General features: G+C 22.8%; 1 long non-coding RNA gene across 1 annotated transcript in view; it reads right to left on the reverse strand.

The window, feature by feature from the left end:
• Positions 1–13,577, reverse strand: part of LOC122854425 — a 51,774-nt gene extending 38,197 nt beyond the window's left edge. The window contains exon 1 of the long non-coding RNA XR_006373961.1: positions 12,880–13,577. This is a non-coding gene — a long non-coding RNA (uncharacterized LOC122854425). The remainder of the gene's footprint in view (positions 1–12,879) is intronic.
• Between the last annotated feature and the right edge of the window lie 1,272 nt (positions 13,578–14,849).

Consider the following 14,849-nt stretch of genomic DNA (forward strand, 5'->3'; position numbering starts at 1 on the left):
CGGTATGTTTTTTTTTTTTAATTTAATTTATAATTATTATTAAAAATGTTGGAATTGTCAAAAATGTAACAGCTGTGTGTGTAGGTGTTTGAGTAAAATATAAAAAAAATAAAATATGAGAGAGGGGAGAGAGAGAGAGGGGAGAGATGTGTGGTTAAAACCACAAGCTGGTATATATCGGTTTGTTATATATTTGGATCGATATCTGGTAGGCAGGCAACGAGAAAAAGAAAAAAAAAAAGAGGCTCACAGCATCACAGAAAAATAGTAGCCTTGATATATAAGAGAAGACGAGAAAGATATATTATAAAATAGAGAAAATAAATAAATAAAATATATAAAAAAAAAAAAAAAAAAGGAGATAGCTTTGGCTGACTCAAGCGTGCCTTTTTACCTTGCGAGCTTTTATCTTTGTCTCTGGTGGACACAAACTGTATCTTTTTTACTTTATCCTCCAAACTATTTTTTTTTCACAAGCCTTTTTTTTTTTTTTTTTATCATATCACTTCTCACCACTACCCTTCATCTGGCAGTATACCCTTCTGTTATCTAGATAAACAGCTCGATGAAACTTATATCCCTGGCTTTGAAAATAAACCTCAAGGACATACAGTTATATAGTTACAAAAAAAAAATGCACTTCGTACCTTTCATACAAAAGAGTATGATATATATACTCGGAAAAATTATTCGCTTTGTGTGTTTTTAAATAAAAGGACAAAAATTAAATGGTTGAAAAAAAAATAAACTGAATAGGTAAATATTTTTTTTTTTTTTTGGTATTGTTACACTCGAGAATGATAATTAGCTACAAAAAAGATTTTGAATAACTTTTTTTATATTACATTCCCTTGGGCTATGTACTTTTTTTGAATTTTTTTTTTTTATTTTATTTTTAAATATATTTTGAAATTGAGAAGAATTTCGGAGCAATGACAATTACAGCAGAGTTAATAATGTCATATTATGTAAAGTAAATTTTTTCATTTTGCACAATGCTCTAAAAATGATCTTTATATTTCATAGAAAATATGATTTTTAGTTTTTTTTTTTAAAATTTTTCTTTTTCCGGTAACAAGATGGTACATTTTTTTTTTTTTTTGTTAAAAAATTTAAAACATGCTTTTTTTGGAATTGCATATACAAAATTGTAAGTTAAATTTATGGCTTATGAATAAAATAAAACAACAAAATATTATGAAATGAAAAAATTGAATAAATAAAAAAAAAGAGTTGTGGTAAATTGAAATATGAAGAAATTGAAAACAGTTATGTAATTTAAGTAACATCTGTCAGTGATCCAACTTGTATATGTGATAGTGCTTGAAAAGCTTGTGTGTAAGTATATATTTAAACCTCTACACAACTTTATAAAATTTAATCAAACCTTTTAGAATTTATTACTATATATAAAGTTATAAATTTAATATATAATTTTATTTAAAATACTCAAATAATATAATATTAATTTTAAATTAAAAAATATTAAATTACTTTTTTTAAATAATTTTATGATAATATATAAATACATCAAGATTCAATCTTAAAATGTAAACAACACAAATAATAATCTGTTAGCCAAAGAGTCAACATATGTTCAAACATACTCTTTACATTGCTTTTTAAGACAACACGTACATAATTTACATTTGTTTATCTACATTAAGTAGTCTCACTAGCTTTCAATTAAAATAAACAAACAAATAATAACAAAAAATACTAAAATACATTTTTTTTTTTTTAATATTTATTATTATTATTGTAATTCAAATTTCATTTTTTCAATTCTAATAAAAATATAGTTGAGTTAAAATTTAGTTTAAAATAATTTTGAAAAATCTCAATTTGCACTATTTTTTTTTTTTATTTGAATTTATTTTATATTAATTTATCATTACGTGGTTTTTTTTTTATTTTGTTATTCAGATAATAAGATTACCAATTTTTATTATTTATTTTCTTTAAAAAAAAATAATACAGAGAGTATAAAAATAGCATAGCATAAACACTAAACATCTCATCATCCATTTGATATTAAAAATTTATTTCCCACGAGGATAATAAAGGTTGCCATAAACATGAAAAGACTGACAGAAAATCTGCATTATTGTATTTTTATTTTTTAGCGGTTTTATATAAATCTTTTATACTTGAAAGGTTAACAAAAAAAAAAAAAATTTTAATATTTAAATGTTTAATATTATAAAGATGAAAAAAACATTGGTAAATTGTTATATGAATTAAAAGAGAACATTATAAAGATATAGTAGTTATCAAATTGAAAATTCAAGTAGATACTTTTAACGATGATACTCGATTATATACTTGACTATATCTTTTTTTTTTCATCGGCATACATGCTTTATATTACATATAGCATTGTTTTATTTATTTTTTCTTTGATCTCAAGAGTCAATAATATATACTTCTTAAATTTAATCTCACAATTAGCTACATTGAGCTAATAAAATGCAACTTGATTATAAAATATAAATCATTGAAATAATATTATAATAAATTAATTTTTTTTTAATTATAATTATATACAAAAACAATTTATATTTTTTCTTATATTTTATCTTATTTAGGTCAAACTAAATAATTTAAAATTCTTTGAAATAATCAAATTAAATTAACTGTATTTTTAGCTTTTATTAAAAATTATTTATCTCATTGAAATATACAGATAATTTTTAAGTGATAAAATTTAATCAATATAGTATATTTAGTATTTTTATTAATCACTAGAAAATTAACAATATTTTTAATGTACTTAACTTTAATAATAATAATAGTAATAATGATAAAAAGTTTTTTTATTAAAATAAACAAGTTTTATAATGATAAAACTTTGTTGTTTTGTCTTATCATTATTATTATTATTATTTTGTTGAATTTAAATTGCACTTGGAATTTCTTAGACAACATTATTTTTTTTTTTTGGAAAATCTAAATTTCGTGAGTAGCAGGTCGAGTGTCAAGTATAGGATTAGATATACACATAATGGAGAAAAGACAAGTGAAGTCAAGTTTTCACACAACCACAGAATATAGGGGCTTGTCGCAAAATGTTTACCCTCGTCAACGTGTCATCAAAAAAAAAAAAAAAAAAAGACAAAAAGTTACTTTATATATGTGTATATACAATCAGGCGTTAATTGCAAACTCCCTTCAACAATCCACAAGCTAAAATAAATGAAAAAAAATAAATTTTATTTTATACCTATATATAGTTTAAATAAAAAAGAGTAAAATATATATTGACATATACCAATTACTTAAAAGAAAATTTTTAAAAAGAAAAAAAAATATTATACTCAGCTACTTGTATAATTTTTAAGAAAATATTTTATTCTTAGTGAAATATAAATATCACTCACAAGAATTTATTTTCACGGTAGATATAAATAAAATTAAATAAAGAAAAAAAAAAAATATAAAAAAAAAACGAGCGAAATACATTTTCTAGAATTACCCTTGACGCGTTTAACACAACAAATATTTTTTCACTTTTCCGTAAACCTTATCACAATTTTTTTTTACCTCCCAACTCATCTTTTTAACCCACATCATTTTTCGTAACTAAAAACTTCAATTTAAAATACACCGTTAATATTTTATTTTTTTTTTTTTCATTTTAAAAAAGTATATATATATTTTTTTTTTTTTCATACATACCTAAATGATAAATTTAAAAAAAAATATAATAAATATTTCATATTTATTTTTTAAATACAAAATGAATGTTGATTATTTATTTATTTTATTTTTTTTTAATAATAAAAACAATATACTCTGTTGAATAAATAAACGAGTATATAAACAATTTTATAAAATGAATATCAAAAATTTATTATAAAACAAGGGAATGAAAATTATACAAATAGTCAAATAGGTATAGTGTAAATATAGTCCAAAGTCTGTACAAATAAACATATAGATATTTTTTATTTTTACATACATGTACAAGTATTTATATACTGATTGGACATACACATGTATAATTCTAATTAACATAGTTCAATGGATCTGTGATGTGACCAATATGTCCATTTAAAAATGTGTGTAAATTTAAAGGGGCTTGAGAGGAAGAGAAATGATTTGTAATGATTTTAATGATTTAATGTCATAGAAAAGTACATGACCTTGCATGGGTCAGTGATCATCGAAATCCTTTATGTTCTATTTTTTTTTTAACCCAAAATTATTGACTGTAAATTAAATGCTCTGGGTAATTGTGTGTTTAATTTACTATCGATTTTTTCGAATGATTTTTATCTGAATTTTTTTGATAAAAGAAAAAAAAAAAAGTTTTTTCTTGGGGAAAATTTTCGAAAGTAATCCTAGGATTTTTGTTCGTTATTTTTTAAAATTTCTTTACGTAAAATAAATTGCTGCAGATTTTTCGTTGTAATTGAAAGTTTTACATAAGATTTTTGAAAAAAATACCTATATCATTTAGCCAATGAAACTTTTTTTTTTATCTAACATGGATTTGCTTATTTTATTTCTATTTTTATGTACGTAAAAATTTAAGTTTGTTGGTTTGTATCAATTTACAAAAATCTTTACATAACTTTGTTCAAAAAAAATTGCTCGTAAACTTTTTCATTTTCTTATACACATATACTTTTAAAGTTTTTTTTTTTTTTTTTATTATTTTTATTTTAATTTACCTTGTGTATGTTTTTATTATATTTTTTTTTTTTTTGTAAAAGTTTTTAATATACTGGTTGATTGAGTCATGTGTTTATGTGTAAAAGAACAAAATTTGTAGTCAATTTTATTTTTCTTTCTTGACGTCATGATGGTGAAGGGCTCACTAGGATCGATATAGTCCGATTTTTGGCTTTTTTTTTTATTTCATCTCATACTTTTATACGAAAAGCATTGAGCTGTATTTGTCATTGATGTTAAGATCAGTGTGTACATGTGAGTACGTGTGTAACATATACACATCCGCATATAAAAATTATGACCCTACTGTAGTTTTTTTTTCTCTTTTTTTTTTATATATATTTTTTTTTCATGTCGGTGGATATGCTGCAAGTCATTGCTCTATTCCCCTAGACATATATAGATGACTTGCTCGTTATGTTACGTGACTTTTTGACTTGCCCATTTGCTCTCTTATTTCCTTTGTATGATTTTTTCATTATTTATTTAGTTTTTTTTTTGTTTTTTTTTCATTTTTTATTACGTATTTTTCTATAAATATAAAACGATTTCAATAAAAATACAAAGTAACTATTAATTTGCAAAATATACAATGTACTTTTATTAAATAATGAAAAAAAATTTTTTATGTATTTCAAATAAATGAATAATTGTTAATGGGATTTTAAATTTATGTAATAATTCAAAATTCATCAACTCTTGTAATGACTTTTTTTTTATTATTTTTTTTTATTTTACAATTTAACGTAAAAAAACATTAATTACATTGTTTTTTTTTTTGAAAAAGTAATTTATATATTGTATAAAAATATATTTTATAACATGAAAATTAATTAGTTTTTATTTTTCATTTATATATTTTAATTTAATCGGTTACAATGTATACTTTTCATTATAATATTAAAACTAAAAAAAAAGAAAATTCATATAATTTTTATTTTACACTTTAAATTAAAAATAAAATTTCTTTTTTTTTTATTATTAAAATTATAATGAAATGTATACATTGTAACTAATTAAAATATATATACATTTCGTCATGTTATTGCAAAAAAAATATCAAAAAAAAAAAAATCTAATATTTGCTCTTAAAATATTGTCATAACAAAAAAAATTTTATTTTCCTAAATACATATTTGCATTATGGATATTTTGTGTTCGTGATAAAAGAAAATACAAATCGATTTCAGTATTAAAAAAAAAATAATAATAATAATAAATGAAATAACAGAAGAAGGAAATCCCCAATGAGCACTATTCCATTTTCCCAGCAAATTTTTTTGGTAAAAAAAAAAAAAAATACGTAAAAATCTTTTATAAATATTTTAACACATATTGTATATAATAAAATATAGAGGGTGCGTTTGTGACGTCATTCTGTCCATAGAAGCTTTTTTTTTTTTTGATATAATACGCATGCGTAATTTTTTTTATTTCCCACTTTTTCTTTTCTATTTGCTCAGTAAAATACTCCAACATTGACACGCGTTGATCGTTACCCCGTTTTCATCGACACATTTTTCTAATATTCTTTTTTTCTTTTATTACTATTATTTTTTCCTTTTTTTTACTTTGTCATTTTTCGATTTAAATTGTTCACTTGCGGCCTTCTATCCAGCATCGATATAAAACCGTTAATTAAATTCTTTGATTTAATTTATTCGTCACTTTGATGATTATATTAAAGTCGATTTTTATTTTTATAATAAGAATAATAAAAATATTTTTTTCTAATTTATATATTTAATATTTATATATTTTTTTATATTTAAAAAAAAAAATGTATATATATTTTTAATCATTGAAATAAATATATATATAATTCAGATAAAATTCAAAGTAAATAGTTATACATATAGAGAAAATCATCATTATGCAAAATTCTGAGAAAAGCATTGGTGCGTATGTACATGTATAATTTTATATAACATTAGAGGTGAGATAATGAGCATAAATTTTAGAGACTGACATTGCAAAGAAGGGGTGGATTTTGAAATGACGGCTGTGAGTATAAGCAAACGCGGAATTATAGAAGATATTATATCTTCTATGTATAAAAGCGACAAGAAAATTAATATATATAAATAATTATTTATTACTTTTATATTCATATAAAATATATATATTTTTTATATAGCTTTTTTTTTTTCTTGTAGTTGTAATGTTATCTTTTCGTCTCGTCTCGTCGAAGAGAAGAAAATATCAGTTAAAATTTAATAATTTAAATTATTGATTTAATGTTGATGAAAAATAAAATAAAAAATATATATGAATAAATTTTTTTAGATATTTATTTATACTATTAAATGGATAAGAAAAAAAAAATAATGTAATCGTGTATAAAAGTCAATATGAATGGTTAATGCTAAAATGACAATGAGTCAATGAAAAATGAAATGAAAACTACACATTGCTGTTAAATTTGCATCTTGTATACATTATGTAAAATCGATGTGCACACTAGGATATACCCTAGAGACACTTTGTAATCGTGCCCGATTGACTCTATGGAATATTTTACCCACTCTTTTATTTAAAATTTTTTTTTTTTTTTTCGTTTATATTTACATTAAATTTTAGTGTACATTATACACCTTTATAAATTATATATTTTTTATTATTATTAGTTTGAAAGAAATAAAATATTTTTCATATTATTCTTTTCGAGTATAAATTGACAAAAGAATATACAAAGAATTTTTCAGTCTCAATAATTTAATTGAAGAAAATTATAATTAAAATTAAAAAATGAAAAACTTTGTTTGCAAAAAAATCGAATTTTTATATTTTTTTGAAGAGAGAAAAGATTTTTTTTTTTTAAAGAAAAAGTTAGATCTTTTTGATAAGGAAAAAGAAATTTTAAAATTTAAATTTTTTATCTCTTTGAGATCTAATCAAGCTAAGGAGAATTCCCCTTGTTTCCCCCTGAGACACTATTTTAATTTTTGCAAGCTCATTGTAATTCAAAGTCACAGTCGAAAAACTTGCATATACATATTCGTAGAATTTGAGGGTTTTTTTTTTTTCATTTTTTTTATATTATTTTTTTATTCCTGGTTATCAAGAGAATCGACATCTTGGAATATATCGAAAGAAAAAATATAGACAAAACAGAGGGATAAATTAATCATGACTCAGGAAGTCTAGACGTCGAGTAAGCGTCTGTAATTTTTTTTTTCTTTGCTATCAGTTGTGGCTCTGTTTATTGAGAATAAAATAAGATAAAAAAATTACAGAAATAAAGTTAAAAAAAAAAATCTCAAACCAACTGGTGAAGAAAGAAAAAAAAAAAAAAAAGGTGTGCAATTTACCTCGGTTTATTCTTAACGATCCACTCATTTTTCTTTTTATTTTTTTATTTTTTTTGTCATTTCTCATCTAACTTATTTGTCTTATTCATTTTTTTTCCTCAAATCATCATCATTAATTTATATAATTAATTTAGAGTCACACTTGAAGCTATCCACATTTTTTTTTTTTTTTATAAACCTTTTTTTAATCCTTAATAAATATTTCTTTCTTAGAATTTTATTCAGCAACATTTGTGGTTAAATAAAAACATTCAAGACATTTTTAAAGTAACCACATCTCGGCTTTTCTTTCTGCCAAGTAACTCGTCTCTTTATCTTGCAATTGCAGTCACGTAAATGGCCGATGTGGTATTGGTTCGTGATTGCAATTCAAAAAGGTCAAAAATAAAATAAATAAATCGGCAAAAATTGTCAGTTAAACAACAAAAATAAAATTTATTATTTTAACAAATTAAAAATGCATGTTTTTAAAAATATCTAAAGAATCGAAAGTTTAATTTTATTCTGTTTTAAAATAAAAAAATTAACATGTCAGCAAATTTGGTCATACTTGTACATTGACATTATATAAATATTCATCGTGACTAGTGTGTAAAAACCAACGATAATTATAATTTATTTTATCTTTTTTATTTTTTTTAAAACTACCCTATATTTTTTGGCAAATTATTCCGCCCAACAAAGTATCTAACCCTATCGTTTCTTAGTAGAAAAAAAAATTTACAGTCAAGGCACGTGTCCTTGCTCGTCGTCGAAAGCGAAAGGGCCACATCCCACAGAAAAGAAAAGTTTCATTACCACTACAAACTCATCCAAATAAAAAAAAATCACTAGTTCCTCTTTATACTACTTATTTTACCTTATTCTATCTAAAACCATTACTCTAAATTTAATTTTATCGTACATTCACTTGTAAAATATATTTATCCATTAGAAATTATTTTATTTTTTTATAAAAAAAATATTTAAACAATTCAGTATGAAAATATAATAATAAAAATTAAAATTATTGAGACATTGAAAAATATCAAGTGAATAAAATATACTAAAAAATTTAGTTTTAAATGTCTTAATCTTTATTGGTTTTATTTAAAAATTTCAACTTTTATTTACGACAGAATAATCTTTAAGTAAGTGATTTTTAAGCATCATTAGTTTTTTATAATAATTAAGTAAATTTTCATTACACAAACTTTAAACATTATTTTTTAAAATACATGAATATATTATTTTTAAAAATAATAATAAATATATTTAAGAAATAAGAAATAAAAGGGGGTAAAGATTCTCAGAATCTTCCGGCATTCTGGACATGACCTAGTTTTATTATTTTTATGATTATTAATATTGATATCATTATCATTATTATTATTATAATAAGTATATAAGAAAAAAAAAAAGGGAGAAGAAAAAAATAAAGACATTATAAAAACAGCAAAGTTAAGAAAGAATAGGGGGGAAGACAAGGGGGCAAAAAAAAAGCGTCGTAACAAGCTCGATATATTTTCGTATAAAAAGTAGACGTGATACAATTTAAAATCCCTAAAGACAAAGCGTTAAAATAAAATATTCACAAGCTTGACGCATTTATTTTATACTATGTATTTTATTTTTTTTCTTTTAAAACAGAGAAAGGTTGTAAGACTTCATAACATCATTTCATTTGTTGAACAATTTCGTTTATTTTTTATCTTTTTTTCTCTTGTTGCTAGGCTATTGTCAAAATTTAATAGTTAAAATTAAATAAAATCATGCAAATCTGTGGTGCACCATTATTCTCAGTAGTACAAGTCAATGACAGGGTTAGACTTAAAATTTTATTCTTTTTGTACTTTACATGTAGAATATGTAATGAGAAAATTATTTAATTAAAATAATTAAATTAATGTTTTATATTTAATTTTTTTTTAAATTGTATTTAATAATTTTATTTGGAAAAAAATTGAGAATAGATATTTCAGTAGTACAAGTCGTTCATTGTCAGACTGAAAATTTTATTTTACAATTTTACAAGTAAAATAGACATTAAATTTTTATATACTTAAATTTAATAATTCAATTTAGTTAAAATTTGATGATTCTCAGTATACTAAAATAGAGTTATAATTTTTTTTAAATAATAAATTAATATAAATGAAAAAAATGAATTGACGCATAGAAGGACGTCGGAGTTAACTTGATGAAACAGATAATATAATACAGTAATTCCCTTTGGTCTAGTGGTCATTTTTAGGCGTTTGCCCAATCGGAAAGCAAAGACCGGGTTCTAATATCCAAACTAAATAACATTTTAAAATATAATTTTTCTAAGTTTCTGGATTTCAAAAAATGAATTGACGCATAGAAGGACGTCGGAGTTAACTTGATGTAAACTTAGACGTCGATATTTTTCATTTTTATTTTCAATTTAAAAGAAAAAAAATATTTTTCAATCATTTTTAAATTGATACAAGAAAAAAATATAAATAAATCAATCATTTTACTAATATATAATATTTTTTTAAACAAACTAAATAACATTTTAAAATATAATTTTTCAAATACTCATTTTTTTAAAAAAAGCTCATTTATTATTATTATTATTATAAAAAAAAACAAAAAAAAATTTTAATTTAACTTCTGTCATAGCCATAAACAGAATATGGTTTATATCATATAACCAGCACTTTTATATCTATCCACTGTGACATTTAAAAATGCACTTTTAAACAATAGCTTATATGTAAAATAAAAATACATAAAATATTATATTTCTTATTATTAATTTTAAAATGACATATATAAAACCACTTTAAACCATAAAAAAAAAAAAATATATCACAAGTATAATAAATCATATAAAAAAACATGAAGTTTGCAATCATTTTTGTAAGGTAAATACATCACTATAATGTACAAGGACATCAAGTGCCTCTGGTAAAAAATATAAACCAATAAAAAACATCAGATATTGAAGTAAAAAATCAATATGCAAAAATACAGTTAGGGTGAAAGCAAAAAAAATTAACATAAATACATGTGTAAATATATATATTTTTTTTTTCTCATTGATAATACATATATACTGTTTGTAAAATGACTAAATATTTATATACTAATATAAATTTAAATAGTGTATATAAAAAAAAAATAGATAAAAGGGGAATCATTATTTTAAATATGTCTTTTTGGATTAAAGTTTGATAATTGTTGAAAGAACGGTTGGTTGTGTGTCCACCAACTTTACCAAATGCCAATGTAATTTTATGGTTAAGCCTAGTCATGATGCCCACTATATAAATGAAACTATCATTCAACTTTATTCACTCACTCGTATATATATATTTAAGTTGTATACATCACTGTATATACACAAGAAATACCAAAATACACATTTATTCAGTAAAGCATTCCGTTTTGGGCTCAAACGTTTATCCATGGAAGCAGAACTGAATTGAGATGAGTATACACACTGTATATGAGTGTGCATATCACATTGTTTGTATTCTGTTTGAATCAAAGTGAAAATACTTGGTCATACTGACGACTAATTTATCAAAGTCAAAAGTAAATTTAATAATTTTAAATTTTACAAAAAAATTCAAATATATAAAAAGATTTTTTATTTTTTTAAGCTTTTTAAATATTCAAAAAAATATAGATAATAATTTTTCAAATTGTTAAATTGAGATCAAATTATTAATAGGATTTTAGTATTAAGAATTTAGAATTCAATGAAAAAGATTATTAGGTTTTTCGTTTAATTTTTTAAAATTTTTTTATTTTATCCTCATTCAGTGAAACATTGAATAGAATTTTATTTTTTAAATACAGTATATATATTTATGTGATAAAAACACGTGGTTATAATTTTTTAAATAATTTTAACATAAAAAAAAAAGAAATATAAATTGGAAAAAAAAAAAAGCAGAGTCAGTCTCTGAAAACATGAGAAAAGCTCCACGTGAGTATCTTGAAATTTTACTCACTCTTTCATCTACCAGCCATCTTCTTTTTTCCCCTCTCTTGTATTTTCAACCCCCCTTACGATTATCGACCCTCCGTCTCCCTTGACAATGCGATAAAAGAAAATGCCAGAGAAATAAAAAAAAAAAACACCTCAAAGGACATTGAAAAAAAAAAAAAAAAAAAAGGAAAAACTCATGACGAACGATAAATATATCTTTGTGCTTCTCAAGCGAATTAGACTGCCATCGGCAATGTAACAAAATTACATTCAAAACAATAAAATTTTCTCTATATTCAAGTAAATATTTGATTCAAGCTTTGAAAAATATATACACTATATTTGTATGTTATATACACACAGTATATATATTTTAAAAATAAAACAAGGTTATCACATTAGTTAAAAATATAAAATAAAGTAAATACTCTTGACAAAAATAAAAAAAATATATATAAAGATTAATAATAAAAAAAAAAAAAAATAAGATAAATATCGGGTGTAATGTCGTAGGAAACTCAGGGTTTTTCCCTTGTTCACTTCCACTCTAATTCTTTGTTTCCCTCGTACCCCCATGGCTTTATTAAAAATCGAAATCTCTATTTAAGCCAGTACATGGTTGTTGTTGTTGTTGTTGTTGTTGTTATTTATTTATTTTTTTTTTTTATATACATGGCTTTATTTCACCTTGTATGTAGGATAATAATAATCTTCTTTTCCCAAGATAGACTGAAAGTGAAACAGCACAGACAACAAAAACAAGCTAAACAATAATGAACGTCAGACGAATACCAACCGGTCTCTCACATCCCTTTGTCTAGCTCCATTGTAACCTCTCTCAATGACTATTTATTCATTAAAATAAAATAATAAAAAAACTATTTAAAATAAAGAAAATAATAATAATAATTAGCCAAGATTATACGGAGAATATATAAAACTTACCTAGCATTATGTCGTAGTGTGGACTCATCGGTCCATGTATGAATAAACAGCATCATTCCAAAATAATATATATAAATAAAATCACAAGTCACTTGATAAAATAATTATTCACTCAACACACTTATTATTATATATTATTATTAATAATTAACACAACACTTGAGTATAAAACAACACAAAAAATATTGAGCTTTTTTTTTTTTAGAAAATAAATAAATTCAGTGATACAACTCAACGAATAATACGGCAGAAACGACGTGGCGTTTTTCCAAGTCTTTTTTTTTTCTTTCACTATTATATTTTCAACACTTTAAGATGGATAATTTTTAAAAAAAAAAAAAAAAGAAAAAAAAATTATAAATAAATATCTATTTGAAAATTTAGTTTTTTTATTTTATTTATTTTTTTTATTTTTAATAATTATATATAATTATTATTATTAATAATACAGATCTTTTTAATTTTTTTTTATTTAAACTTTTATTTGTATTTTATAGTTTTATAATTTATTCAAGTTCAATTAATTTATCAAACAAATAATAATTATATGGCTATATATAGTTTCGACAATACGATAACCCCAACAGCCACGTTCGTTGCTGCGTTGAATGTAATTGCAACAACGAGGTGGCATCCACCCTTTTGATTAAAATCATCCAGCATCCAGCTACGCCCGTGACAACGACCGGGCAACTACTGTTGTTCCATATCGTTCCGGCGCAAGCTCTGATTACAATTTTCACCGCATGAAGGTGCCACCATAGACCCAGACTCCGGCTCCATTCGCATCATCCCCTTTTTATGTTCATCCTTTATATATACCATCTCTACCATTTTCATCGCTCTATACTCATTGCTCTCTTTATTTTACCATCTGCAACAAACAACCCCTCTACAATCGACACACCATTGCTGCTGGTCGTCGCTCTCTCAATTTTTTTTTTTCCTTTCCTTCCCCCCTTGATCTTCTCTCTATTTTCAACCCTTACTTCATCTGCTTTCCCTTCAACGAAATATACAGAGCGACGATGCTGCTATCGCCAACGTTGTACCTTCATCGTCGCCGTCGCTATCACAACCGCCATCGTCTCTCTTATTTTTTTCTCTCTTATCATATAATATCTCGTTCTCTCTTTCTCTCTCTTTTTTTATCATTATTATCCTTTCTTGCAACGTCAAGTACACCAAGTTCTATGTACGTTAATACACGTGTTCAAAAACTCATAACCAAACATAAAACTTTTGATTGATATATACCACAAGATGTTATATATGAAAATAAAAAGTTTATAAAATTATAATTTCAATTTAGTTAATATTTTGTAAATTTTTTTTTTATTATTATTATCATTGTTTTTATGAATTGCATAGTAGATTTTTCTTTTTTTTTTTTTTTCTTTGATAGTGCGCATTTTGCAATTGTGATTTTTTATTATTAAATTTCTTTTTACTTTTTTTTATCTTATAATGTATAAATTTCAAGGAAGATATAAAATCTAGTCTCGCAGTGAATACTTTATAGAATATTTTAAATGAGAAAATAATATCACAAAACTAATATATATATAGATGGAATATGAAATGAGTTACAATAATTTAATAAAATGATTTTTTTTTTTTTTTTTTATAATAAAAAATTTAGTTGTTAAGTCTATAAGCAATAAAATAATAATCGCTATAATGAATTTAATAATTTATGATAAAATTAAATTGACTAAAATTAGTTTTGCGGTTGACATTTATTTCAAATCAATTTTCATCAATTAAAAATATTTAGTTTGTATATTGAATGATAATGGATATATAACACATTTAATTTAATGAAATTTTGTATTTTTATATTTTGGTTTTTGTGGTTGTCAATGCAATTGAATATCATTGATGGTTACATCATGCATATCATTAATCATAATTGTCAGACAAATTATAATCTTGCATCATGTGTGGTATCATTGATGATAACCTGGATA

The sequence above is a fragment of the Aphidius gifuensis genome, linkage group LG4, assembly GCF_014905175.1.
Source record: "Aphidius gifuensis isolate YNYX2018 linkage group LG4, ASM1490517v1, whole genome shotgun sequence".
NCBI lineage: Eukaryota > Metazoa > Arthropoda > Insecta > Hymenoptera > Braconidae > Aphidius > Aphidius gifuensis.